At 42.0% G+C, this 27,968-nt stretch overlaps 1 protein-coding gene and 1 long non-coding RNA gene across 6 annotated transcripts in view; one reads left to right on the forward strand and one right to left on the reverse strand.

Moving 5' to 3' along the window:
- SERPINB7 (serpin family B member 7) overlaps positions 1-27,968 on the forward strand; it is a 66,195-nt gene that overhangs the window by 12,772 nt on the left and 25,455 nt on the right. Inside the window, exon 1 of one of the 5 annotated variants that reach the window (XM_027069137.2) lies at positions 1,613-1,754. The exons of 3 other annotated variants lie outside the window; for them this stretch is intronic. The gene's annotated coding sequence lies outside the window, so the exon portion shown is untranslated. Of the gene's footprint in view, positions 1-1,612; positions 1,755-27,594; positions 27,661-27,968 lie in introns of those variants that run through there. One more of the 5 variants, XM_015083457.3, reaches the window with a different exon arrangement.
- LOC106985295 (uncharacterized) lies at positions 33-27,957 on the reverse strand. Its single transcript, XR_001431882.3, has 4 exons — positions 27,785-27,957; positions 10,954-11,067; positions 8,803-8,931; positions 33-194 (listed from the first exon to the last, which is right to left on the reverse strand). It is a non-coding gene; the product is annotated as an uncharacterized LOC106985295 (long non-coding RNA).

The raw sequence follows: 27,968 nt of genomic DNA on the forward strand, positions 1-27,968 counted from the left end.
CTGGAACTTACCCCATGGACCAGGGCATCCAGTAAGATGGAGACTGGGTATCCCCAGCCCAAATAAATGGAAATAGAGAACAGAAGTCCATAAATCGGTGATGCTGGCTGACTTTATTTAACACAAGCAGGGATGTCTCCTTATTTCAGCACACAGACACGACATCTCCATGTTCCACTGTCACAGGGCCATAGCTGTATTTAATGACAAAAGCAAAGTGACAATAATTTTGCGAGGTGGATAGGATTTTTATTTTCCATATAGATCATGGTGCAATGCAAACACGAAAAGTCTTCTTTCAAAAATAATTTAGGAAATGTGCAGATGGATATGAAGGATGTTTATAGTCACGGCCAACCAAAAATACTGCTTGGACCACAATTAATTAAGTACATATATTTTTCAAATGCTTACCAGGTCTCTTATGTTATATTAAATCTTTGGGATTTTAAAGTAGCATGGCTTGCTTTCTGTGCTCAGGAAAAGATCTTATAGGAGGGACTTAGAACTGACAAGGTAAAATGGTATCTAAAAGGTAGAACATTCAGTAAAATATATGTTGAAAACATATTATCAAGAATGAAAGAAATCAATATGGGTGCATGCTCATATAGAAGATGGTGAAAATGGGGAGACTTGACATGGACCTTGAGTAGTGGGGTAACATGTAGATAGAAGAGTATTATAGGTACAGTTCTCATTATAGATACAGATTTTCCAGGACTGCCTCAATCTGTTATTACGTTAATAACACATTTATTAAATGCCTACTATATACTAAGTACTTTGCATATGCTACCTATAATCCTCTCAACCATTAATCCTCCCCGTTTTTCCCCATTACTAAAATCCTCCCCATTTTTCAAATAAGCAAAGCAAGACTTAGAGAGCTTGCCAAAGGTCACATGGGTACAAGGTGAGGAGCTGGAATTTCCAGTACACCACACCCTTCTGTATTCTGCCACCAAAAGTGTGCTTCCCAGAAGACATATCCTGACGTCTGGTTCGGAGTATATGGTCTCTGCTGTGTATTGGGTCATCAGTGTTTCTCCAGAGTCGCACATTGCCATCTGTCTTTGGCAAAAACCATCCATGTGTTGCAAGCTTATCTTGAGATCTGGGACTTGAGTCGTTTCATCTTCCAGGGACACCATTTGAACTCTAGATAGTGAGTGCCCTCGGAATGGTCTCAGTCCTGGGCAGAGGCCAGGACTGTCTGAGTCCTGCACCTGGTGCTTGGCCCCTCTTGGCTCTGGCTTACCCTCATGTGCATCCCTTCTTTGTGTTCTATTCTGCTGGCTCTGATTCTTGGCTCTTGACTGATAACCTGCCCAACATCCAGGTACATACAGTTTAGATGGGGATGTTTTCTTTCTGTGGTTTACTTGCTCATGAACAAATAGTAGGATGAATAACAGACACTATGGCACCACCCTAGGCTTCCTGCTGAGCAGGGGGCTGCCGTATGCCTTCCTGAGCTAGACAGGGAAGCCTAGTTGGTATGCCTCTTTGGTGTCCCCTCCATGATTTTCGTACTAGTGCCGTCTGGGAGGGGAGAGGGACTTCCGTGCATTGCTGTCACTACTGCTGCTGTAGTCACCGGCCTCTCCCTCAGGGGTTGAGCCAGTGGGAATTCTGGAGAACTTTCCCTGGACCTTGGCAGAGGTGAGGTGGGAGGAGTGAGGAGTCAGGAGGGAGGAGGCAGGAGGAACCGGAGCCCATCAGTGCAGGTGGCAGAACTGCAGTGGGAGGAGGTAAGTGGCATTCTTATGCATGCTGGGTTATTCTAGAGTATTCTCAGACACCCTAAAATGGATGACAACCCCCAGAGCCTGAGGGCTGTCTGTGTGAGCATTTATCTGCCTTCAGAGGAACAGCTTTGCCTCCAGCATCTGGGTTTCTGGAAGCGAGACAATGACTTGCTTGGTAAAACTGTAGCCTTCTCTTGCTTCCCTGAAGGCATTGTAAACTCCCCTGTCCTTCTCTATTCTCTTCAGGGTTGTTGTAGAGTAATTTTGCGATGAGGATGACAGTGAATGGCAGCCTCTATCTCACTGGCCGACATTTTGGATATAGGAAAATCAGCTTTGTTCTTTACTGTGTGTGAAAAATGCCTGCCAATTGCAGAACAAAGCCATGCTTATAAAAGATAACTTATACACTGAATGAATACACTTAATGCTTGCATCTGGGCTTTCTATCCCCCAGGCGTAACGACATGAATAAATATGTGTGAATGAATGAATGGATATTTACAAGCTAGTGTTTTCTACTTTTTTTTTTTTGATTTTTTTTTCAACGTTTTTATTTATTTTTGGGACAGAGAGAGACAGAGCATGAACGGGGAAGGGGCAGAGAGAGAGGGAGACACAGAATCGGAAACAGGCTCCAGGCTCTGAGCCATCAGCCCAGAGCCTGACGCGGGGCTCGAACTCACGAACCGCGAGATCGTGACCTGGCTGAAGTCGGACGCTTAACCGACTGCGCCACCCAGGCGCCCCCTACTTTTTTTTTTAACAGCAAATGATCTAAAACCCTGATGACAAGTTGCATTCCCCCCCAAAAGTCTGCTACGTGTTAGATGCTCCCTGTTGATGATATTTTCATTATTATCAATGATATTTGGCAACTTTTAGCAACAATGGTGAGAGGCTTGAGCTTGTTGTTGTTGTTTTTAGTATGTTTGGAGCTTTTGAGTACTTGATAAACTTATTCAGAATCAAAAGTTCTCCAAAAAAAGCCAAAGCTGGGTACAGCTGAGCTTTAGAAGGTGTCTGTACTGTAAATGTTGTCTTCTATAATAATTTATAGCCTGGATATCTCTGCTAGTATTTTTGCATTCGATAAAGATGGACTAGGGAGTGGACTTCTCATGGGGCCCCCAAACGGCATGACACAAGAGGAGGGGAAGGAAAAGGACTTTTTAATTTGTGAGGCCCTGACATCTGCGGTTAGAACAGAACTACAACAGGAAACCTTGCATTTAATCAAAGTTGTAGCTGGAAGATTTTGATCCAAAGTCTATGGTAGAGTTTTCAATCCTAACATATTTGAAGAGAAGCTTATATTTATATTGATAAATCAAGTTGCATTTATTCCTTGACAGGGATGAAGTAAAACTATTCTGGAAGTTTATCTTAGAAAAGAGATGTGAAGTCTTTTGTTTGGCTGAAAAGTGCTTGGAGATCCGTATAGAGCGGACTGAAAGCCTCAGTTTCACACTAGGGAAGTGTGCTATTCTATTCATGTTTTGGGACAGAATATGGGGTCTGGGTTTGCTCCAAAGCAAACACAGATTTCCTCCTTTATTCTTTGAGAAATAATCAGATTATGTTTTCCTGTCTGAACTTGGTAGTGTTGCCATAGGTGATGCTGCCTGGAACACCAGCAAATAGATAAAAAGCTCTACCTGTGACATTTTCTAGGTACAAGCCCTCCAGTCTTAGAATGTTCCCCAGAGGTGCAAAGATGGGATAAGGCTGGTTGTCCAGGCCATCCAGAGAGAAGCTGGAGCCCCAAGGACCGTAGTGCATGAGATTCTCTGTGCCCAAGCCCTTCCCTCCAGCTCAGTCAACCTCACTGGCTTCTCTCCTTCCTTGTTCCAGAAAGAGTTGGAGCATCATCTCTCCTGGAAAGCCTCCTGTAGTTAGTTGCTCTGCCTGCCCCAAAGCTCTTTCCAGGTATCTCCAGCCATCACAGAGCATGGACTGTTGGAAGGAGGCAGGGAAAATGTTAGTAATTTCCTAGTGCCCACAGTGTTTAATCTGAAGTGTTGAATTGAGGTGGCATTTCAGGCCATAGCTAGAGGCTTCCTGTTTTTTTGTTTTTTGTTTCCTATTTCTGAAATGAAGAAAAACAATTTTTCTATACTTCTTTTCTTCTCATTTCCCCTCCTCTCCCCCACCTTTTTTTCCCCCCAATTTTTCTTTTCCTATGAGAAGTTGAGAAGTTTTGGGGTTAGAGGAGGCATGAATAGGGACAAAAATCACGGATAAGATGCAAAGGACCCTGATTTCTTTCTACTGGTCCCCTTGGCATTACAATTAGCCTGTTTTAATGGCAGACACTGGAGTTTGCAGGTTGACTGAACAGAATTCACTTACAATAGTATCATTTTAAAGGTGAGTTAGTGAGGCAAACTTGAAGAATTTTAAAAATCTTTGTTCAACTATGGACAAGAATTGTATCACATCACCAGTAAAAAGTCTACAGTTCTCTATATAAGATCATTGTAATGGTTGACCAATATGTTATTACCTGTCACCAAAGGTGGAAACAAATAGCAATAACATTTATTGAGATAAATATTAGGGATTTATACATGAGCCTTTGAAGTTTAAAAGTAGGAAGGTACTCATCTCAGGGCACATGATGTTATGTAATGAGAGCATGCCGTAGGGGATACAAAGTAAAGACCAGAGCTGTTTTCTCACACCTGTTGCTACCTGTTTTCAGCCTCAGATTATGAACTTTGCTGTGTGCCAGGTCTCATAAAATCATTACACGGGGTGGGTTTATGAAGTGTTTCAGCAAAGTGGTTGGGAATGTGTGTTCCTGCACATGGACAGTGACTGGCCATTTCTGTCCGTGGGGCACAGAGCATCCATTTATGAGTGGTTTGCTGCCAGCCACACCCACAGGACCCGCAGAAGGATCCAGTGACAACACCACAATCTAACAGCAGTCCCAGCCCGGTCTCTTGTTAAAGGTTGTGAAAGCCAGGCAAGCCATTCATCTCATATGACAAAGTGGGTCTGGACCTCCGCTCCATCGCAGTTGAAATCAGGGTAGAGGATAAACAGAGGTTCCTGCTCAGTATTTTGGGGGGAGCTGGTGAAGGAGATTCTGTGAGATTAGAAGGCATCAATTGCCTAGGGTGGTTAGGCCTGGCACTCCAAGACTTCCTGGCAGCTTCCTCCAAGACTCCTGTCCTACATTTTAGATTTTGCCAGTTATTTCCAGAGTTTTGGGGAGACTCAGAGTGTGTGTGTGTGTGTGTGTGTGTGTGTGTGTGTGTGTGTGAGAGAGAGAGAGAGAGAGAGAGAGAGAGAGAGAGAGAGAGAGAGACAGAGAGAGAGAAGGAGGAGAAAGAGAGATGTGAGGAAATGGAAACACAAGGACTCTGATTTCTTTGTAGTTGTCATAAGAGTGAATTAAGTCTTTCTTTTCTCAAATTCTCTACTGCTTCCCAAGTTAGTCACCATTACCATTTTGAAAGTTTCTGTTCCGTGTTTCGAGTTAGAAACATAGAAAGTTTATCTTCCTTGCCTAGGAAATTTGGTTAGCTACAAAACAAAAATTTGGATTCTGGATTTTCTGATTCTTATGGAGTCAAATGATTGTGCATAAATTCTATTTATTACAGCATGTGTACCCTTGGAAAAGCAATTGAATCGCTTGAAATTTTCAGCTGAAAATAGGAATACCAATAATGACAACAATAAAATAATGATATTGAGGGATATGCTTGTGAGGGTCAAGAGAGAGGCTAATTTGCTGTTGCCTTTTTATAGTTTTAGTTGGTGTAATAGTTTTAAGTTATAAAGTTGGACAGAGGTCTGTCAAGAATCAATTGTGTGGTTTGCCAAAGTCTTTAATCTCATTGATTTCCAGAGGGCCATTTAATGCTTTAGGGTAGGAGTTGGCAGACTTTAGCTCTCAGTCCAAACCTGATTCTGTAAATAAAGTTTTAGTGGAACATAGTCATGTCCATTTGTTTCCTTACTTGCTATGTCTGCTTTCACGCTACAACTGAAAAATTGAGCTGTGAAAGATGGCCATACGGCACACAGACGCAAAATATTTACTGTCTGGTCGCTCGCAGAAAAAGTTTGCCAACCTCTGCTCCCAGGAGTTCCTGATGAAATAAACGGTCTCGAAATTTCTGCACTGCAATACTCAGTCTTTCATATAATTGTCAACACTGGACACCACACTTAGCAAAATATCAACAGAGCTCCCCTTCGAGTTCACAGTCTAGTTTGCCTCTCTGGTAAGTTTTAGTTTCTGAGGGGTGCTTTCCTGTTCGCTTGTTTGTCCCTCAACCGCAAGTGGCTTTACCAGGAGGGTGTGTTGTCCACATATTCTAGTAATTACTTCTTCAAACCTTCAGTGTCACATTGCCACATTCTCACAGCACCTGGCCCCGCCCGTCATGCACACACTTGGTACAACTGCCATCGCTAACTTTGGCCTACGTGGCAGGCAACAAATGGCACGATTGGTGTGACTTTAAAATATTTACAGATATAAAGCCCCAGAAATCTTTATTAGTATCATGACCACAACTTAGCCCAACTGCCTACCCGTGCCCAGAGCCTGACACCATCCGTGGAGATGAATTCTTTTTCCTCAGATATTTGTGCATGTCCTGGCTGGTGAAGAGTGGCACATGGGACTTAAATTTTATAATAAACAAATGTTCACTGCCTAGAACGGATTAGTTAATATAAAGTGAAGCAAAAAGTCATGAACTCCTTTCTTAAAGATGTTACCTGATTCACTGAAGCCCTCAGAAATAGAACCACTATCTAGAAACTGGCTCTAAACACCAATGGCTTGGCTCTTATCATCCAGTCTCAAATCTTCTGTGTCTGGCCCCTGGAGAGACAGTGGTTGGCTGTAGAGAGAAGTTTCTGGGACAGTTACAGGGAAAAGATGCTTTAGTGCATGGGCGCGTTTAAACAACCAGATCCTCCTAGCATCTGGATTTTTGGTATATGTGACATACACAAGACTGTCATGGAAACCCTGGTGGCTGTGTGTGATAGGCTTCCCTCCCTGACCCTCCCTCCAAGGTGAACGACCTCTATGAGGCCCCTCCTCCCCACCTTTGGCACAGAGCCCAGCTCTTCAAAGGCATTCTCCCAGGGTCCAAGTTCACTTAACAGCAAAGAGCAAGAATTTTACCTTTTTGGCCAGGGTCCAGGAGCTTTAGTAAGCCCTAAATATTTAAGAAAGATTTCAAAGGGATGCCAAGACTTGATTGGAATCATCACTGGACCCACTTCTTGGTGGGTGGTTATCAAGCAATTGTAGTTGATCACATGCATGGGTACCCATGAAATAATACTTGCCCTTCCTGTGAGCAGTGCTTTATGATCTATTCTATTTGTTTGTTCTCATGTGTCCTATACTATTCTGTCTTATCATGTACCAATGTATTTCTTTTTTTTTTAATGTTGATGTCCATCCACTAAATTTATTTCATTTTCCCCAGTGAATTATAATCTGCAGTTTGAAAAGCAACGTTCTAGGTACATTACTGACTCTTGCCTACTAAAATTGATGGCTAGGAAACAATATATATTTTCTTTCACACATGACACAGCATGACACAGGGACCTAATGGAGCACTCAGGCCTCTCTGGACATACACAACTTTTTTCCTTCTACAACTGGATGGGTTAATTTAAAATCCTGATTGTCTTTTTAATTTCATTATCTAGCTTTTTCTCTTCCTTTCTTATTTCCCCTAGTCTGTCTTTTTTTTTTTTTCTTTTTTCTTTCTGCCTTTGACCAGTAGTTCCATCGGCCACTTAAAGGGTTGCCATGTTCCCTACTGTCCCTGAACACTTGCATTTGTGGCTCTGGCTTCCTTCCCCTCCAGACTGGATCAAGTCCACTTGTCTCTGCTGGGTTTCCCTGCTCCCTCTAGTTCTCAATGAACTCTATTTCTTGGCTGTTCAGACAACACCCCCCTGTGGCACTTTTCATGCTGCCTTGTAATTGCTCATCAACTGTCTCCTTTACCAAACTTTGGTCCCATTGAAGGCTGGGACGGTGTTTTAATTTACCTACCACGGCATCCCCACAGTGTGGCGCAAGCCTAACATCCAGTTGGCTGGCCCTTGATGAAAATTTGTTGGATCAATGAGTAGATAATTTGGAACTGCTGACTGGAGGGGGAAGAACCACTAGATGAAGGATTTGAATGAGCAACCTTATTAAAATAAGTTCTGTGGGGCGCCTGGGTGGCTCCATTGGTTGTGGCTCAGGTCATGATCTCACGGCTTATAGGTTCCATCTCCACGTCTGGCTCTGTGCTGACAGCTCAGAGCCTGGAGCCTGCCTCAGATTCTCTCGGTCTCTCTGCCCTTCCCCTGCTCATTCTCATGTTCTGTCTCTCTCTCTCAAATATAAATAAACATTAAAAAAAATTGGTTCTGTTAATAGTCTTCTTTGGTTTTGTGAATGATGCCAAAATGTCCATGGAATTTCCTCCCAAAATAAGACTGTGCAGTTTTTTCCCTCTTATCTCTGGTGTACAGTCTTTGCATCTTCATTCAGGTCATACTTGCCCAAGACATTCTACTACGGCTGAGTCTGACTTAAAGATTGTTATGTGCATTAGTATGTGGATCAGATGGTAGGGGACACAGTGGCCTCCTAGACATGTTTATGGGCTGCAGGGAAGTGGGAAGAGATTATATGCATATTAAGGATCCTAGCTTCAGGCACATTCATGAAAGACTGCATGTGCCAAGGATCTGATCTGCATGGTTTTCATTGGCATGGTTGTTGATTGGGTATCGTGGCTGTCTCAGCCAGTGCACATGGGGGTTGGTGCATGGAAGCAACTGGGCTTGTTCTCCAGCAGATCAGATATCTAAGAGGAAGTATTTTCCCTTGCAGTGGCATTTTCATCTCAAATTTTGTATCGATTCAATTGAATTAATCCTATATCTATGGAATATAAGAATATAATTCATTTTATCAATATTTAGTTAAAATTTAACTTTAATATGGTCGATGGCTTTCAACTAATTCAACATGGGAAACGCCACTTCTCGGAAAACTCACCAACAAAAGGAGATTGTTTAGTCCTCTCTTCTTTCTGTAATTTCATTTATGGAAGGACTATTGTTAGTTTCTACTAAGATAGAGGTTATTGTAGTGATACAACAGACACAGGCATTGCCTTCATGGTGCCTAAAGTATGAAGGAGAGACAGACATTAAACAAATACACATATACATAGTTGTAAGCTCTTATAGCTTAAGAGCTATAGTTGTCAGCTCTAAAGGCATATAAGCAATGATGGTGGTTTGGACTAAGGTAGTCCAGGAAGAGATGATAAGAAGTGGATAGACCTGGGATAGGTTTTGGAGTAGGAGTTCACTGTAGGACTTGGCAATGGATTGCATAAGTATGGGGGAGATGGAGAATTCAAAGGTTACCCTCAAAATTGTGTGCTGAACAACTGGACTAATAGAAGTTCCATTTGCATAGAGAGAAGGGCTGAAAAGGAAGAACAGGTTTGGGGAAAGATCATGAGGGAAGATCATGAGATGCTTGTGAGATGTCCAGTAGACATTAGAATATAGGAATTAAAGGAGATCTTGGGTCTGGAGATGCAATTTTGGGAGTCCTCGGTGGTGGGTGACCATGGAAGTAATGGGAGTGGCTGAGATCTTCCAGAGAGAGGGTGGGAAGAGAGGACCAGCATTTACAGCAGGAAGCAAACAGGAGGATCCAGCAGAGGAGACTGAGGATGGGTAGAGGCTCCACTAGACTTTCATCCACCTCTGAAGATGTCCGAGGGGCAGGGGCACGCACAGGAGACAGAGTGAGAGGCCTGAGTTTTGTTGACCCATTTGACCCTCACTTGTTCTGTGGTTTTGAGCATTTTCTCTCTTCACAACCAACTGCTATGAACACTTAACTTTTTAAAACAGATAGGTAAAATAAGGGCTCTATTAAACGTGGCCTCTCCAGGTATGAATATTTAGGAAGAGAAGAGTCACTTAACATAATGACACATTTCACTATATTCAGTGGCACATTCTAGATTTATTTTTATGTATTTGACCATAAAACAAGAACTATATAAATATCATAACATTTTAAATTAAACATTGAATTACTCTCATGCCTATAATATTAGCAGATAATTGTGAATTAAGAGGCTGATAAGATATGTTTGAGGTTAGGTCATATCCTTACTTTCAGACTCCATCAGAAATAAAGGGAGGGGGGCCCAGCTACTATGGTCTAGTGTTAAACATATTCTATAACCTTGGGAATTGGGTGGATGAGGTTAGCCACAGACTCACTTTGTAATTATGGAAAGGAATAAAAGGATGGATAAAAGTCCAACTCCAGAAAGAGATTGAGCACCCTAACCAATATCACACAAATCTCTGCTTTTCATTATCAAAATATAGACATCATTTTTCTGAACTGCTACAGGGAATTGTTGAAATCTTTATGTCTTCTCTATGTAGCTTTGTGCTACAAACTTTCTTGCTGCTTATGTTTGAGATAGTCTAGTTTCAATATTGAAAAAAGTGGTAACTAATCCACTTCAAATTTATTAGTGGGTCTAAAAAAGGCCCACTCATAAATAATTTTATTTTAAAATAATCCTGGGGAAATTACAGCCAAAACTAAATTTGGTAATGTTCCAATTCATCAGCTGCTTGACCTAAAGGATTAGTACTTGTCCACATTTTAAGTAGTTGTTGTTAAGGTGTTAAGGGAATATAAAGCATTTATGTAGAGTACTTTAAATAACAGAAAGTCAGAGAAAGGTTAGGGGCTGGAGCTAGGAGAGTTGCAGGTGTTAGTGATAGCTTTGATTTGGGTTTAGTGAGACAGAAATTAGTGGCCATTGGGCAAAGAAGACTATAACTAGCTTCCTTTGTTAAAGATCTTGTCCTTGGAACATGCACTAAGTTATTTTACTAACATGCACTAAGTTATTTTACTAATTTTTGGCAACTTGAATTCTGTCATCTCACCATGCCATGCTTTGGGACTTGGGAACATATTCCAGGCCAAGGAACCCAGAAGAGAACAAGTTTGACCTGTGTTTCTAAATGGGTCACTATAAAGAATTGCATTACGAAACAATTACAGTTGTGTAGTATTTCCCAAGTTATGAAAACAGAAACTGCATGCCATTTACGTGGTATGAACTGAATTGAAGGCAGGCCCAACAGTGAAACTTACCCAACCTTAAGGGTAAAAGAAAATTCTCCCAAGACTTGGACTCTTATGAGTGATGGATGATCTGACACGTTTGGGTGAATTGTTCTCCGTCACTTACAGCCTTGGTCCCAGGATCTGGAGTAGAATAATGTAAAAGCAGATGGGATTTGGTTATCTAACCTACGAAGATGCCACCTCTGTTCTTCTGCAGACTGTACCCCAGTGACACTGTTTTTGGATGTTTCACGAGACCAAATTTGTTTTCTGTCTGATTCATATTCAGGTAAACATGGAGTGACTGAATAGTCTGGCCCTTTGAAGGAAGTCAGGTCTCTGCTTGTTTGAGTTCTGTCTCTATCTCTTTCTACATCCCTTGTATGTTCTTTCCTGCTCCTTCCAAGCTGCTGATGGAAGTGTCCTGAGAAGCCTTCATACTAGTCTTCCAGGAGTGGCTGTCATCAGAGAAACAAGGCTAGTCTCCTTAAGGAACACATGACTCAATGTATTTTTAAAATCACAGACATTAATTCCACTATACTCTGTAATGGGATGTTTTTCTTGAAAAATAAATCTAAAATTCTGTAGAAAATTTAAGTGAATTGAAAATAGTCAAGACTGTTTTGAAAGCGAGAAGCAATTGGAGGGACTTGCCTTAGCAAATACTGAAACACACTTTCATGAAACAGTTTTAATTCACTGCAAAGAAATGGACAGATGAATGGCATGGAATAGAATGCAGAAATAGACTTACATAGTTAAAACTTAGCTTGTGATGAATGGGACTCACCCAGATTTGGAGGGAAGAGAGTTTAAAGGAATACTAGTAGGATAATTGATTATTATTATTATTATTAAATAGTAGATCTTCATTTCATACCAAAAAATAACAGAAAGAAACAAAACAAACTAGCAGAAGACATGGGCAAGTAGATATTGAATCTCAGAGCACAGAGGGAATTTTTAAACATAAGAGCAGTGGAGGAAATCCCGTATTTTTAATTGCATAAACATTTAAAATAGGAGTGGGGAGGAGGGGAGGGATGTGTAGGCAGAGCACAGAGGATTTTTAGGGCAGTGAAACTGCTCCGTATAATACTATATACTAGTGGCTATGTGTCATTATACATTTGTCCAACCCACAGAATATATAATAAGAGTGAACTCTAATATCGACTATAAACGTTGGGTGATTATGATGTGTCATTGTAGGTTCATCAGATGTAACAAATGTACCACTTAGGCGGGACACATTGTTTGTGTGGGAGGCTAGCTATGAATGGGGGCAGGGTGTATACGGGAAATCTGGTTACCTGCCACTCAGTTTTGCCGTGAACCTAAAATTTCTCTTAAAAAAAAGTCCATTAAAAAAATTTCTTTTGTGTATGAATTGCCTGGTCACGACTTTTCTACATTTTTTCCATCAAGTTTTTGGTCCTTTGCCCTTCACATTTAAGACTTCTTTACATATTCAAAGTATAGACCTTTTGTCTGTGGTGTATGTTGTTAATGTTCCTATAGCTTGACTTGGTTTTTGGTATTTTCTGACACGCATTAATTTTAATTTTTTAGTCACATTTATTAATCTTTTCTTTTACTGTCCCTGGATTTTTACAAAGCCTTTTTCTTCACAGAAGTTAAAGAGGAATTGACCAGTATTTTTTTTTCTAGTACTTCCATGATTCAGTTTTTTACATTTAGATCCCTATCCATTTGGCGTTTTTTCCTATAGATGGGGTGAGATATGGATCTAATTTTATCTTTTTCTACATGACAACCCAGTTGTCCCAGAGTTGCTTATTTAAATGTCCGTCTTTATTCCATTGATTTGAGATGCTGCCTTTATCATATTCGGATTTTCCATAGGTATTTGGATGTAACTGTGGACTTTCTTTAATGTTTCTTTTATGCCTGCTACTTCATTGAATTCTTTAATTGTTTGATTTGCTCTTATTACTGATTACCTATGGCTGTCCAGCTATACTATTATAGCATCTAGAAAATACAGGTGATTTAACTTATTTTTTTCATCCACTCTTATTCTTCTGATTGAGTTCTCTTGTCTAAGGGAATTTGCTCCTACCTTCAGTGCAAAGCTGAGTAGTAGCAGAGATAGTGGACATCTTTTTTCTTCAGCATTTAAATTATTTTTTTTTTAATCACGAATGGGTGTTAAGTTTTGTCAGTGGATTTTTCATCATATGTCCAGATAATCATAATATTTTTTCCTTAGATTTATTAATATGGTATATTATAGCAGTAAAGTTCCTAATATTGAGCTAACCTTGCCTTTCTGTAATAAATTCCACAAGGTATTGGCATATTGTTTTCTTAATGTCGTATTGGATTCTATTTGCTAATATTTTGTTTAGAATTTCTGCATGAATATTTGTGATGTGTGGTATGTGTCCCCTCCCTGCCCTACTGTCTTCCTCTGGTTTAGGTATCAATGTTACACTTGCTTCAGGGAAGGAATTGGGATGTTCTCTTTCCTTTCAGTGTTCTAGAATAATGAGCACTGGGACTCTGGTCTTTGGAAGTTTGGTAGAATTCTACTGTCAAACCATCTGTACCTGATGTTTTTTTGTGGAGTCGTTCCTTAATAATGCTCTCTATTTCTCTAATGGAAATTGGTCTGTTTAAGTTTCTCAGCTCTAATCTGGTTTTAGTAATCTGTATTTCTTTAGGGAATTATCCAATTCATCTGGATTTTCCAGTGTATCTGCATTTATTTGTTTGTGTGTTTTCTATTTCTTACAAAAGTGTTTGAAACTGCTAGTTGTAGCATCTTCTAATAGCTGTTTTAAAATCCTCATTTGGGGCACCTGGGTGGCTCATTCGGTTAAGCATCCGACTTCGACTCAGGTCATGATCTCACAGCTCGTGAGTTCGAGCCTCGCGTCGAGCTCTGTGCTGACAGCTCAGAGCCTGGAGCCTGCTTTGGATTTGTGTCTCCCTCTCTCTCTGTCCCTCCCCACTCACACACTCTCTCTCTCTGTCTCTCAAAAATAAATAAATGTAAAAAATATTTTAAAAAAATAAATAAAAATAAAATCCTCGTTAGATAATTCCAACACCTGTATCATCTTGATGTTGAAATCTATTAATTATCCTCTGTCATGTGAATTGGGATTTTTCGTGGATTTTGGTATGATGATGAATTTTGAATTGTATCCTAAACATTTTGAGTATTTTGTAAGGAGACTCTGGTTTCATTTCAGTCTTCTCTTTGGTAGGATTTAACACATTTATTATTACAAAGCACGTCCTGGCTCCCTTTGGTAGGCTGTGGTTTAGTGTCAATTTAGTTGCCACAATCTTTGCGGTACTATGCTGGTCTGCCCCACTTCTGCATTATCCAGAGGCCTGTGTGAAACTGCACCACAATTCCCTTCTCCCACTGTTTGCTTTATTGATTCTGTTTGGTTTTACAGATGAGTGGAACAGGGGTGTGTGCCTGGGGCTTCATATACAAATTTGAAGGATCTTTTTTTTCCATCTCTTGCCTTTGTGTGATCCTTCTCAAACTCTCTAGTTGGGAGAGGAGGGGGCTACTTGTTTGTTGGTTATTGTATTCTTCATTTTCCTTCCTTCAGGGTGGTCAGAGTGGACAAGATCCCACCTCAAAGACTGTGTTCTCAGTGTAAATGGGAGGGAGTAGGGTTCTATTTTCTGTGGCTGCAGCCACCACCAGTGGCCAGACGTGTGACACTGTTTGCTTGAGGCAGGGTGGGGACGCTCACCGTGGTTTCACCCCACTGTCTCTGCCGCAACCAGGCCAAGGTGAGGGGGAGTTGGGGCGTTGCTTCCTTCATGACAGCTGCCTGTAATTGTTCGGGTGCGGTCTAAAGGGCTCTGTCCTGCCGGGCTACCCTCTTCCTAGACCTCTGGCTGGAGAGAACAGGCTTTCCTTCAAGATTTCTTTCCTGTCCCTGGTAGTACTTCCAAAGTATGCAACACAGGCTGGAATGTATAGGAGGGTAAAGACCCAGCTGTGCCTCTAGTCCTGAGGTTCTAGCCTTTCTTCCTCCTTTTTTTCCCACCATTCACAGTCGTCTCATGGCTTTTGTCCAGGGATTTTAGTTGTAATTCATAGGAAAAAATGGGGTGGGATATGTTTTTCCTATTCTGACTAGAACTGGAAACCAGTGTCATTATTATTATTATTATTATTATTATTATTATTATTATTGTAATTTCAGTTTCTATTTTCCCTTTCCCCTAGGAGTTAACAGGACGTTTACTATCTATGTAGAAGGGTCTTTTTGTGCTCTGTTTTTGTTCGTAAACTCTAGTTGTGCTGCGATGGGATCAGAAGGTGTTGTTTGCAGTACTCCCTTTGTTGAAGCCACTGATGGATGCTTTCTTTGTGAGCCAGTATATGGTCAAGTTCTATGAATTAGCCATGGGCATTTGAGAAGAGTGTATTCTCTGTTCTCAGGATATAAAATTCATACAGGTCCATTAGATTTACTCTGATGACTATGCTGTGTAAATATGTTAGCATCTTACCTTATTTTATTGCCATTTCTTTCTCTATCTCTCACACACACACACACACACGCCAAAGAATGTTACCACCCTTCACCAGAATAAAGGGGGATGATAGTCTCATGAAATGTAATCAGAGTGGGAGAGAAGCTGAACTTCCAAAAGATGTGCATGCACTTTGCATGGTGGGGAGGAGCGGTGGGTCCCCTGCCGTTAGGTGTTCCGTGGGCGGGGATACTGCAATCTTGAGTAAAACAGGAAGGGGTGAATGGAAAGTGGGGCATAATCGTGGTGAGGAAATATGTATTTGTGATACAGAGAAGGATATTTAGCTGCTGCTGTGAGTGAAAGTTTGGGGGTGGGAAGAGAGATTTAAAAAGGATCTAGGAGGGACTTTTTGTGTGGCAGGCTTTGCGAAGTCCTTAGAATGGTCTCTTGAAGGAAGCTAATAAATGGAGTGGGATATGTGTTTTCTTTGAATGTGACTTTTTCTTAGAGTTTATTTATTTTGAGAAAGAGAGGGAGAGAGAGAGCAGGAGCAGGGGAAGGGCATGGAGAGAGGGAAAGAGAGAGAATTGGGGTCCAATGTCACAACCGTGACATCATGACCTGAGCCAAAATCAAGAGTTGGATGCTTAACCTACAGAGCCGCCCTGGCGCCCCCAGAACCATGATGTTAAAGGATGAGGAAATAAAAGGTTATAGAAAAACTAAATACAAAGGTTTCCCCTGCTATCCTTTTGTAAGCTGAAATGGCCTCAAGCGAAGAAGAAGAAGCGATTACTATTAATTTACATGGCAAATATTTGAGTATTCTCTGACCCCAAAATAACCCCTGTTAGGCTTTCCTGGTACCTTAAGGACACAGATGCACCAGTAAATGGAGACAAAGCCCAGATGCTCACACACACAGTTCAAAGGTCTGGGGCTTGCTGCTGAGACGCCTTGTGCGGTTCCCCGGAAGGAGCTGGGCAAGTACCACTCTCGCTGCTAGGTTAGCGCTGCCTCTACAGTGGCTCCTGCAAAACTCATTTTGTACCTTTTCTCATAAAAGAGAAACTCCTCTTTGGAATTATTTCCGTTAGACCTACTGATGCAGGTCTTTCCTTAAAAGCCAAGTGGCTTAACTTGGAGAAGTGGGGGATGTCTGTACATCAGTTATGTTCAACTTGACCACCAAAGTTGTTCAAAGCTTAATGAGTCTGCGGATTTCAAATCTTTATTTTTCATGAAAGATAGGTGATATTCCAGTTGGGGTGAAAATATAATTCAGGAAATCAAATGGGGCCGATTATTGCATTTATTTGGGAAATTCACATTCTGAGATGGAAAAGTGGACTCTAATTTGCTTGTTAAGAAGCTAGAACTAAAAGAGTTCAAATAGGAAAGGTTACTAAGAAGCAACAGTGATGACTCAATTCTTTGGGAACTTACCGTTTATTATTCTGTTGTTTGTGACCATGACCTCCGGTGCAAAATGACACGACAGAAATAAGTGGAAACCAATAAGGCCTCCAATATTTGAAATTCTCATGGGAAAAGATTGTAGGACGTTCCAATGACTGCATTCATTGAAATGTCGGAGGAGAATGCTCCATCACGGTATTTATGGCCAGGTGAGAGCTAAGCTCGTTCATTTCATAAATAAAAGGGGGAAGAAGAAAGTGGAGGAGGAAGAGCGAGAAGGGAAGATTGGGTAAATACTGACATGTAAATAAGAGATGTAGACTAATGGAATTCTTTTGTGCCCTGCCCATCTCGCAACAACAGAGAATACAAGAAATAAAAATAGACCTAGCATTCAAAGCATTTAGGATGAATTAACCATGACGCAATATGATATTAAGCCATGGAACTTGCTGCTGCAAGGTTTTACTCAAATAGATAACTTAGATTAGAGGATTAGATAGGGTACACACAGTTTATAATAAAATTTCAGTGTCTGCAATTCAGAACAAACGAATGAAACACCAAACAAAACAAAACGCAAATGACTTCAGCTTCCAGGGAGGGAGTGTCGTAATCTATTTTAAAATGTGTAGGAAATTTCCCTTAAGTAATGTTTTATTGCTATGCTTTTTGATGGATTTTAATAATAACCTCCAAAACTAGTGCTGCTGAAGAAGAGGCGGAAGCGATGCAGTATGAATTCGTTGCTTTTCAAAGTGGCCATAACTGTATTGTAACAGTTAAAAATTGTGTAAAGAGAAACTTCAGGGAGAAAAGGTGAAAACATCGTTACGTCAGTAAACAATTTAGTGTAGTGAGAGGACTAAGCGTTTTGGAGGTCTGCAAACTTCCTCCCAGTTTTCCTCCTACTCTCTCGCCTCTTGCTTCTGCCTTGGATACTTATTCGATCGAACTGAATCCTACCTAGCCCACCAACAAGAATTCAGCAAGCCCGTGGATTGCAAAACATAAACCTGAAATGACAGGTAGATCTTGATTAGACTATGTGCATACCTCAGAGTGTTCCCTGCCAACTCTAGGAGCTCACAGAGGAATATTTGATGCTGAAGAGGGTGACGATGATGGTTGTAGTAGAGGAAACAGTCAAAATACGGCAGCCTAGTCCTCAGGGGTCTCCTACAGGTCTCTGTCCCAGCTCTCACACTTGACCTACACATGAATGCTATAAGGGACCCAAACTGGTCTCTTTCCCCTTCAAGCAGTGAGGACATGAAATGTGTATTTTATCCTTTTTTTTTTTTAACTTGATTTAATGGTGTACTATTGTTCTCTTCCTAGACTGTCATTGCAGTAGACATTTTAAATTGTTGTTGTTGTTGTTTTTAATATTTAAGAGAGACAGAGAAGACAGAATGTGAGTTGTTTAGGGGCAGAGAGAGAGAGACACTGAATCCGAAGCAGGCGCCAGGCTCCGAGCTGTCAGCATGGAGCCCGACGCGGGGCTCAAACTCACAAGCTGTGAGATGATCACGACCTGAGTCGAAGTCAGATGCTCAACCGACTGAGCCACCCAGGCACCCCTCCAATAGACATTTTAAAATTACATTTTATTGTTTCTGAAGCACATGCAGAGACAGAGAGAGAGAAAGTAGTCTAAAGCAAACCCTGTATCCACCAACCAGATTCAACAGATTCAACACGTGGCCAGTCTTGTTTCATCCCCACGTCGTTCTGCCACATCGTGGGGTTATTTTGAAACAAATCCTTAATAAGGTGTCAATTTTAATGCTCAGGTCAGGTCTTTCCGATGCAAACATCCTCTCCCGGAGTAGCCTTCCTGCTTCTCTTCATTCTAAACACACAAGTTCAAAACCGGCATTGTCCATGCCGCAATCATGACAACTTCAGACTGCGAGGATCTCAGCCTCTGTCCACTTAGACTCTAAACTCTATACACTTAGACTGTGTATTATTTGTCAATGCCACTCCGTATCTCTCCTTCTTTGTATGCATTTTAATGTCCTCTCACCCTAAGTATACTGAAAAGTCCATGAGGACAGGGACTTCTTTTTTTACTCCCCGTATGTGCTTTTATCATGCCCCTTTTAGAATCTTACTATGGAAGGCACGTAATAAAGAGTTTTTGTTCTGTTCCTTGGGAAAGTCAGCACTAAGCCATAGGCCAGTCCCCTTTCAGAGCACCCTTCTAGATTTGCACCCTCCAGTATGCCCTTCCCGTTAGTATTCTTTCACCACAGAAACTGTGTATTCTCAGCCCAACTACAGAGCTCTCTAATCAGAGTTCACAGCCTCCTCAACCCATACCTCATAAAATCCTGAATTTATTCTGAGTACTTGCTACAAATTCTTCTCAATGGAAGCTGTTTACTCCCTATGAACTCCTTATCTGAGGCCAGGAGAAGAAGGTAGGAGGTTTACTCTGGCTCCCCACCATTATTTTCAGAGAATTTTTCTATCTTCTTGTATTGCCCTTTCGCCTTTCTCCCATCTGCCAGATTCTTAGTTACCCCCTTAGAACTCTAGAGGACTTTGGCATCTTAGTTACTGTTTTTGATTTTGCTTCCAAGTGTTCCTGGCTTGAACATTCACGTTGGTATGCCATCTAATATCTAGCCTCCTGTCTTCCTCAGCTGCCCATTTCTCTGAGCACATGTGGACCTTGTTATCTGCTGAAGAGGGTCCACTTCTGAAGTTTTGAGCCCTTTGCCCCAGTCACATGTACTGACCTTTGTGTGGCCCACATTCCCAATAAACATGCTTAGTAACATCTTGTCTTCCAGCATAGTGATGTGCATAATCTTATGTTCCATCATTTTTTTAATAAACATTTTAAAAAATGTTTGTTTATTTGTGTATTTATTTTGAGAGAGGGAGAGAGCACACCCATGAGTGGGGGAAGAACAGAGAGAGAGGGACAGAGAGACAAGGAGAGAATCCTAAGCAGGCTCCACTCTGTCACTGCAGAGCACAACGCAGGGCTTGATCCCATGAACTGTGAGATCATGACTGGTGCCTTAACCAAGAGTCGGATGCTTAACTGACTGAGCCACCCAGGTGCCCCACATTCCATCTTCTCTGTAGCCCGCCAAGGCTCACCATGCTCAGGGCAGTTACAGGAATTTCGGGTGGGAGCATCATGTGTTGATGTCCATGGTTCTGAAACAGTCTCTGCTCTGGGATATTGTGAAAACGGTCATGCTCTCTCTTTACTACGCTATGTCTAACCTGAACTTTGTGCTCCACCATTTCAACCACACTTTCATCAACACTAACTTTGAATCCACCTCATCTGCATTTAAAATTCAAAACCCAACCATTTTTTTTCTCTGTGCTGCTCTTGGACTTCCTGCTGCTACTGCGGAGAAGTCACGCGACCTTGCTACTTAGCTCCTCTTCGGGTAATTTCTAGCCACAGCTGGTTGCCTGGACTTTGTAAGTCTCATTAGGGGTCTAGATCCTTGCTGTGCCTATCTTGTAAATGGAGAAATGTCTCAGGGATCCTTCCCAATGAGGTTTTAGTCTTCTTGCTCTGGACCCTTTGTCTGGTAATCTCAGTCATGGTTTTAGTTACCATCCCAGTGTCAAAGATTCCTAAATTCTCATCTGCATCGCCAACTGCCTCTTTCATAGACAGACCTGAATTTCCAAGTACTTTTTTTTTTTCCAGCTGGATGTCCTCTAGGCATCTCAAATTCAACATATCAAAAGCAGACCTTGTTACCTCTTCTTCTCCTGTCCCGCATACTCTTCCTGCTGGGTTCTTTGTCTCTGTTCATGACATCGTCCATCACCTATCCAGGCCACAGAGCCTATGGGGCCTCCAGCCCTCCATGCCACCTCACTAGGTACTTGCCGGGCTATTCCGAGAGCACACTGTGTACAGCACTTCCCAGGGGCTTGCACTCCTGCTGTTCTGTCTCCCCGGAATGCCTCTCATTTTCTCCATTTCCCAAGATCCAGCTCAAATGCTTGCTCACTTCTGAGGCCTACTTAAGACTCCCACTTCCAATTAATTATTCCTTCCATAGAGCTCTCACTTGTTTGCTTTTCTGTCATAACATTTATTTTACCCTAAGCCCTTTCATTAATTCAATAGTATTTATTAAGGCGGAATGAAATACCAGACGCTGTCATAAACATGAGGGAAGAAAGAGAGATGCCTTTGGGTCTAGATAGACTACTTTGTTTTATTCCCCAGACTTCTGTTGGAAAGAGTGGGCATTTTATTCACTTTATATTATGCCTTTAAAGAGAATATATGCCTAGTGGGCCATTTGAGGATAGTAACAGAAAAACATGCTTCAGATAAAGCCTTTGTATTAAATGTTAAAGATAGAAAGTGCAGTAGTTACTTTAAAGAAAATGCAGACATATTTGGGTCATATGATGGCTCGGTAGTCCCCCAAAGTGCCTACTTATTATTGTTTAATTGAGGCAAGGCGCCTACCCAAAGGATGTTCATGCATAGGCATTTATGGGCACCACGGGCGAGTGAGAAAACAAGAACAGAGGAACCTCTGTTATTCGTCTGGTCCTAAGGATAAGCATCAGCCAAAGAAACTGTTAAGATGACAAATCCTGGGAGATGCATCCCTGCTAGGTGCCTGGCAATACAGTATAATATGAGCAGTGAAGGGAACTTCTTCCCATTTCTTCATGGGGCCAAGTGAAGATGTTGAAAACCCCTCCATGACAGTTGTGAGGGCACCAGGAAGGTATTCTTGGTAGGGACACCAGTGCTCCCTCATTGAGCACCAGCAGCAGTAACAAGGGTGAGGGAGCCTCAAGGATCCTGGAGGTTGAGGATGTTGATGAAGGTACCAGAACAGACAAGAAATATGGAAGGCTTATGTGGTGGTTCCAGCTGGTGAGCAAATTTGTTTCCTTGGGAACCCTCAAGCATCATAGCAGGCTTCAGTCCTGGGTAAATAAGTGAGGGCAAGAGACAGTCAAATTTAGCTTATTACAATTTATGAAACCTCATCTGTACTCTTGAACCAATGAGGCCTTTGGAAATTGGGGTTGTTGACATGTGGCAAAGGAGAAGAATTGACGTGACACACCAGTTCCCATGGCTGAACTTCCTTCCCAGACTTACGTCACTTTGGGATTGGTTAGTTCTAAATAGCCTATTGCAAAGACGGTAGTAAGAGAGTTGCCTGGGTTAAAGTGGAGAAGGAAACAATGATGAGAACTTTAATTATGATTGACTCTTGGTAATTCCAGGAGGATTGGCCAGTTTATGTGTCACTCGAATCTCTTTACCTTTTACCTATTGGCTGTTTCACCACTTGGAAGTACTTTCTGCCTACAACAGGTAGATAGATGGTAGGAAGAATTTGGAATTCAATGTATTTCAGCTCTGTGCAATGAGAATACAGAGAACAGGAAATCCATCTGTAACCCTGTCTTCCGTATTAACAGCAGCCTTCTCCATCAGAAAATTTATTGAAACTGCTAAGTCAAAATCAAGTTTCCCGGATTCGTTGTGACTTTATTTTTCTCTACTGTTATATTACTCATAGACCATCATGGAAATAAATGATCCATTTGAGGGGTGCCTGGGTGGCACAGTCGATTAAGCGTGCAACTTCAGCCAGGTCACGATCTCGCAGTCCGTGAGTTCGAGCCCCGCGTCAGGCTCTGGGCTGATGGCTCAGAGCCTGGAGTCTGTTTCCGATTCTGTGTCTCCCTCTCTCTCTGCCCCTCCCCCGTTCATGCTCTGTCTCTCTCTGTCCCAAAAATAAATAAACGTTGAAAAAAAAAATGATCCTTTTGAGTTTGGATAAGCTAGTTGGATCTCCTTCTTCCTGGGAAAGAAACAAGACTAGACAAAATTGACAAGCCACTGTAAGATTATGGCCCCTTCAGATTCCAATAGCTCTTTACACTAGAGGATCCAGTAATTTGGGTAAGCGTTGGCGACTCTTTGGAAAACATTCAGCGAGAAGAACTAGGCTTGTAGTTCCTTTTGTGCACAGCAGACGCGGGTGGATGCAGCAAGGAGCTCAACCATGTGATGTTAGCACAGACACTGGAATGTATGCCCCAGTATGGTATGTTCTGATGGTAAAGGTGTCAGCACCCAGTTGGTCCCAACCTACCTTTGTCTACACGTGGCCACTTAAGCAAGGGGCAAACCCATTTCGATGAACTCTAGCCAGTATTCTAGGAGGGAGAATCTAGGTGTTGTAGATGTGGCTTTCCATTGCCAGATCAGAAGGGTGGAGAAGAGTCTGGCTGAGTGACAAGAATGAACTAACACCCCAAGTTTCAGCTTCTACCTGAGGCTGCTGCATTCAGGGTGTGCATCTAGAGAAGCCAGGTGGGATTACAAACCCAACAGATATGTTTCTGGAAAATTTCGGGCCAGAAAAAAACTGGGATAAAGGGAAAGTAGGGGAAGGATGGAGGACAGGACAAAAAGAAACCAGTGAAAATAGTCTGAGGTCCAGACGAACATCTGAGTCTGAGGAATGATGAAAATATTGTATTAAATTCTATTTTAGGCCCTTAAGCTAAGCACATTTACACAGGATAGGGTTGAAAGGAATTAGAGGATTAGAGATCATCGACAAGGTGTGATGAAACTTTGTAGAAAACTCACAGAGTCTCTACTGTCTTTTTTTAATCTGTTGACGATCCTTCTCACAAAGGATATGTTTTGAGACAGACTGATAAATGCCGTAGATCCTGAATTTCTTTTTTCATGTTTACATTAAAACCATTGGCATTGTAAAGAACAGAGATGGGCAAGTTACACCTTTACATTTTGGGGCACCGGAGTGGCTCAGTAGGTTAGGCGTCCGACTTCAGCTCAGGCCATGATCTCGTGGTCTGTAAGTTTAAGCCCTGTGTTGGGCTCTGTGCTGACAGCTCAGAGCCTGGAGCCTGCTTCAGATTCTGTGTCTCCCTCTCTCTCTCTGCCCCTCCCCCTCCCCCACTCACACTTTCTCTCCCCCCCCAAAGACAAATAAAAATTAAAAACAATTTTTTAATTTGACTCACATACAAACTGAGTGAATCCCATAATGACCGTCTTTATCCAGAGACTATTCTGAAACCTGGGGCGAAGGTCTAAATGCTTGTTAGCTTCTTTAGAGACAGTGCTTGCTCTGAGTCACAGGGAATCCATCCCAGAAGGTAAGTCTACACATCAATAAGCAGGTGTTTGGGTAGGGAGGGTGTAGACTGCACCCGCAGACAGCCTTTAACACCTAATCCTAAGGTTTTTAGAAAAAAAATCTACCTAGGGACGCTTGTTTCTTTTTATTGGCGGGTGGTGACTCAGGCTTTCAGCTTGCTTCTTTCAGCTTTTGTCCTCTTCCTAAGTGCGCAGGGAACACATGGAGGCTGAACAGTCCAGAGCAGCATGGAAATATTTCCTTTGTGAGAATGCATCACTTTGAGAAAGGAGATCAGATTCTCATCACTGCATTTGTGCACCGGGGATGTGGGTATGAATATGCATTATTGATTTGCATATTCAAAAGGCTTCTCCCATTTCTGCTGCAGTAGGGAAGAGGAAAGCTCCCTGCTGAATCTCCAGAAAGATGTAGAAAAATGGCCAATGATCTCATGCAGAGGCCTGAAATCTCTCCAGGTCACTTCTCCGGAGGGATTGCTAGGTTTGGGCGTTGCTGGAGGGAACACGGGGACCCCTGGTCTCCATCATGCACTGTGTTGGTCTGGTCTCTTGGCCTTCTCTGACATCCTACTCTTTACCTCATTGCCACTCTGTTTACCTTGGGCTCAGGGTCCCCAGCCCATCCTCCATCAAAATCTGCACTCAGGAATAGACCAATTATCAGTTAATGTACAACGCACTTGCTCCTATTTTGGAGGTATTTTATTTCCTTATGTATTTTGACCGACTTTTTAAAATTATGAAATATAACTTGGATACATACAAGTACATACATACGTTTTATGTATGCATATTTACATATGCAGTTGTATATGTACACAGTTTAACAAATAGAACATTTTCAGAACCTCTGACACCTCCCTCCTCATTCTTTCACCAACAAAAACTTCCTTCCCCCAAGAGGTAAGTAGAGCTAAGTAAAGGGAATCATTCCCTTAACATACATAGTCTGCCCACCTATGTAGACATCGTTAAAAATGCAATTTTTCTTGGCCGGATCTTTTCATAAAGGGAATCGTAATGTGTGTAGTCTTTTGTGCCTTACTTCTGACTGTGGCTTGGGACCCCACCAGTCACAGTGATTTCAGGCATCAGTGAGCAGATGAGGACATATTCTTAGCATCAGGAATACATGTCTGTCTCAAGATAGTTTGAGTTGAATGACCATGACCTGCTGTGGAGCACAGTTTTGGGGTGGGCTAGATGAGCAACGGTCTGGGAACTGTTCTTGCATCCAACCAGGACTGAGGGGGTCCCAGGATGTGGGACTTTCAGGCAAACTGGAACCAATTGAATACTCAGTTCTTTTGCCCACATATCAAGCTCCATGCCAACAGTGGTCCCTTCCCCCACTCTTAACTCTCAGCTCAACTGCCCACTAGTCCTAAAAGCCTTCCCCATTCCTCCTATGAAGGAGGATGAAAATCTCTCAAATATTTTGAGAGAGAGAGAGAGAGAGCGAGCAGGGGAGGGGCAGAAGGAGAGGGAGAAAGAGAATCCCAAGCAGGCTCCAGGCCCAGCAGAGCCTGACTTGGGGCTTGTTCCCATAAGACCATGAAATTATGACCTGAGCTGAAATCAAGAGTTGGATGCTTAACTGACTTAGCCACCCAGGTGCCCCCCAAATCTCCATATATTATGTATCACTGTATTGTTTCAGAGGGATGGAACTATCACACTAGAGGGATAGTAGCAGTAAAACTCCAGATTCTGGAAGGCAGAATGCTACATAAAAACAGTTGAAGTGATCCAACTTCTTATACTGTGTGTAATCACAGGTAATACGATATAGCAAAGGCAAAGTGAGCATTGAGGAGGATTAACATTTTCGAGGGCCCATCCTGCAGCCAACGCTGTACTGGTGTATATAGTATCTACGTATGTGCACATGCATTCGTATGTTTTCAAATAAAAATAAAAATAGAACTGATCTGAATTCTTATTTTACAGATGGGAAAATGGGGCGCTCAGAGAAATGAAGTTATTTGCTCAAGGTCACACAGCTAGTTGAGTTGCCTGGCTGGAATGGATTCCTAGATCTAGTATTTTATCCATCTGTTTGCCAAGTTCATATAGGATCTAAGCAGTGAATGGTCTCTAAAGGAGACCAAGGAGACCTCCGAGCTGATGGAGTAGACCAGCAGTGCCCTCCTCCCTCCCCCTCTCACCCTGCTTCTCCCATAACAGGAAAAACAACTCTCAATGCTTCTGTTTTTAAAACCACTTCATTAAAGTATGATTGATTGTGGTGGTGATTTCATGGGTGTATACTTATCTCCAATCTCAAGGGCTTGTATCTTTCTCCAGATATCTCAATACCATGCTAATGTTGCTTGGTTTTTTGTTTTTTGTTTTTGGTTTTTTGGGTTTGTTGTTGTTGTTGTTTTATTTTGTTTTACATTTTACTCTTATGGATTATCTGTAGACTTCGTTTCATGGAAGGAAAATATGCTTCCTGGATTCCCCATTCCCCACCCACCCCCTACAATTTCGTCCCAGCATCCTTAGAAATCATGAGTCTTGTTTAGATCAGTACTTGGTTGTTTAAATCATTACAACTAAGAGAATATTATCCAGAGCTGAACTATAAAGTGCAGTGGGGGGGGCACCTGGGTGGCTCAGTTGGTTAGGCGTCAGACTTCCGCTCAGGTCATGATCTCGCGGTTCGTGAGTTTGAGCCCCGCGTCGGGCTCTGTGCTGACAGCTCAGGGCCTTGAGCCTGCTTCAGATTCTGTGTCTCCCTCTCTCTCTGCCCCTCCCCCACTCACTCTGTCTCTGTCTCTGTCTCTCTAAAAAATAAATAAACATTAAAAAAAAAGTGTAGTGGGATATATGTTTCATGTGGAATCTGTGCTTTCTCACTAATTAACAATTATATTCCCCCCCCACCCTTTTTTGTTATTTGTTTAGTTTCCAGGGTTCCTATCACCAGCTCATTCCTCTCTGGTGGAGATAGGTATTACGCCATGTTTTATATACGTTCTAACACATCTATCCCTCTGATGGGATATTCACCTTAGAGAACTTTCAACTTTCAATGATCAGGAGATCAGGATATTCCCTTTTAGCATTAAAACATACAACTAAATGAAGGCAGGGTGGGCGAACGCTTGTAGGAATAGCGTGTAAGGCAAAATGAGAAACACTATCTATGTGAAGTAAAACCTGACGACTCCTGAAAGACTGAGCTCCCCTGCTCTCCCAAAAACAGAAATCCCCAGTCTTGGGGCCAGAGCAGTGCCTCCCCGCACTCTGTCCTCCAGCTCTTTGCTCTCTGCCCTCCTCTAGGGAGGAAGCCTTTCCATATGGAAAAATACCAGGTGTCCCACGATACATGAATATATACATATACTACATAAAAATACGATGTGATGTTGATATCAAATTAGATAAAATTCCATGCTAAAATTTGACTATTAAAACCTATCTGTTTTGACTACTTTGAATTGGATCTGTAGGACATATGTGACACATTTCTCTTCATTTGCTTTATAAAGGGCCTTAACATAATTGCATTTTAATGCCATTATTTAAAATTTCCATGGTCATCACAAAAGGAAGCAGGGAGTGTCTGAGTCAGAGGCTTTATATTTCAGAGTAATGCAAGGAACTCTTTCAGACTCACCCAACCAGCTGCTAACTTCCTCTATGAAGAGAGTAAGGTAAATATTTCTGAAGCCCACAACTTAAAGTCTGGCAGACACTTTGAATGAGAGTCAAAGAGGTTAAGAGAGAAAGGTAGAGAGAGAGAGAGTGCGAGAGAGAACAGTGGCTGTTTCACTGTACCTGAGGGTCTGAACTCATCAAACAACATCAAAGTCATTGTCTAGTCCTGTCGTCAGCTTCTCTGTCTTCTGGCTTGTCTATGGCTGAGTGTATGTGGTGTCGTGGGGAGGATGGCAGGCACCATCATGCAGGGGATCAGCGACAAGTTGAATACCTCATATTCCATTTTGGAATAGAGAAATAG

The sequence above is a fragment of the Acinonyx jubatus genome, chromosome D3, assembly GCF_027475565.1.
Source record: "Acinonyx jubatus isolate Ajub_Pintada_27869175 chromosome D3, VMU_Ajub_asm_v1.0, whole genome shotgun sequence".
Lineage (NCBI taxonomy): Eukaryota > Metazoa > Chordata > Mammalia > Carnivora > Felidae > Acinonyx > Acinonyx jubatus.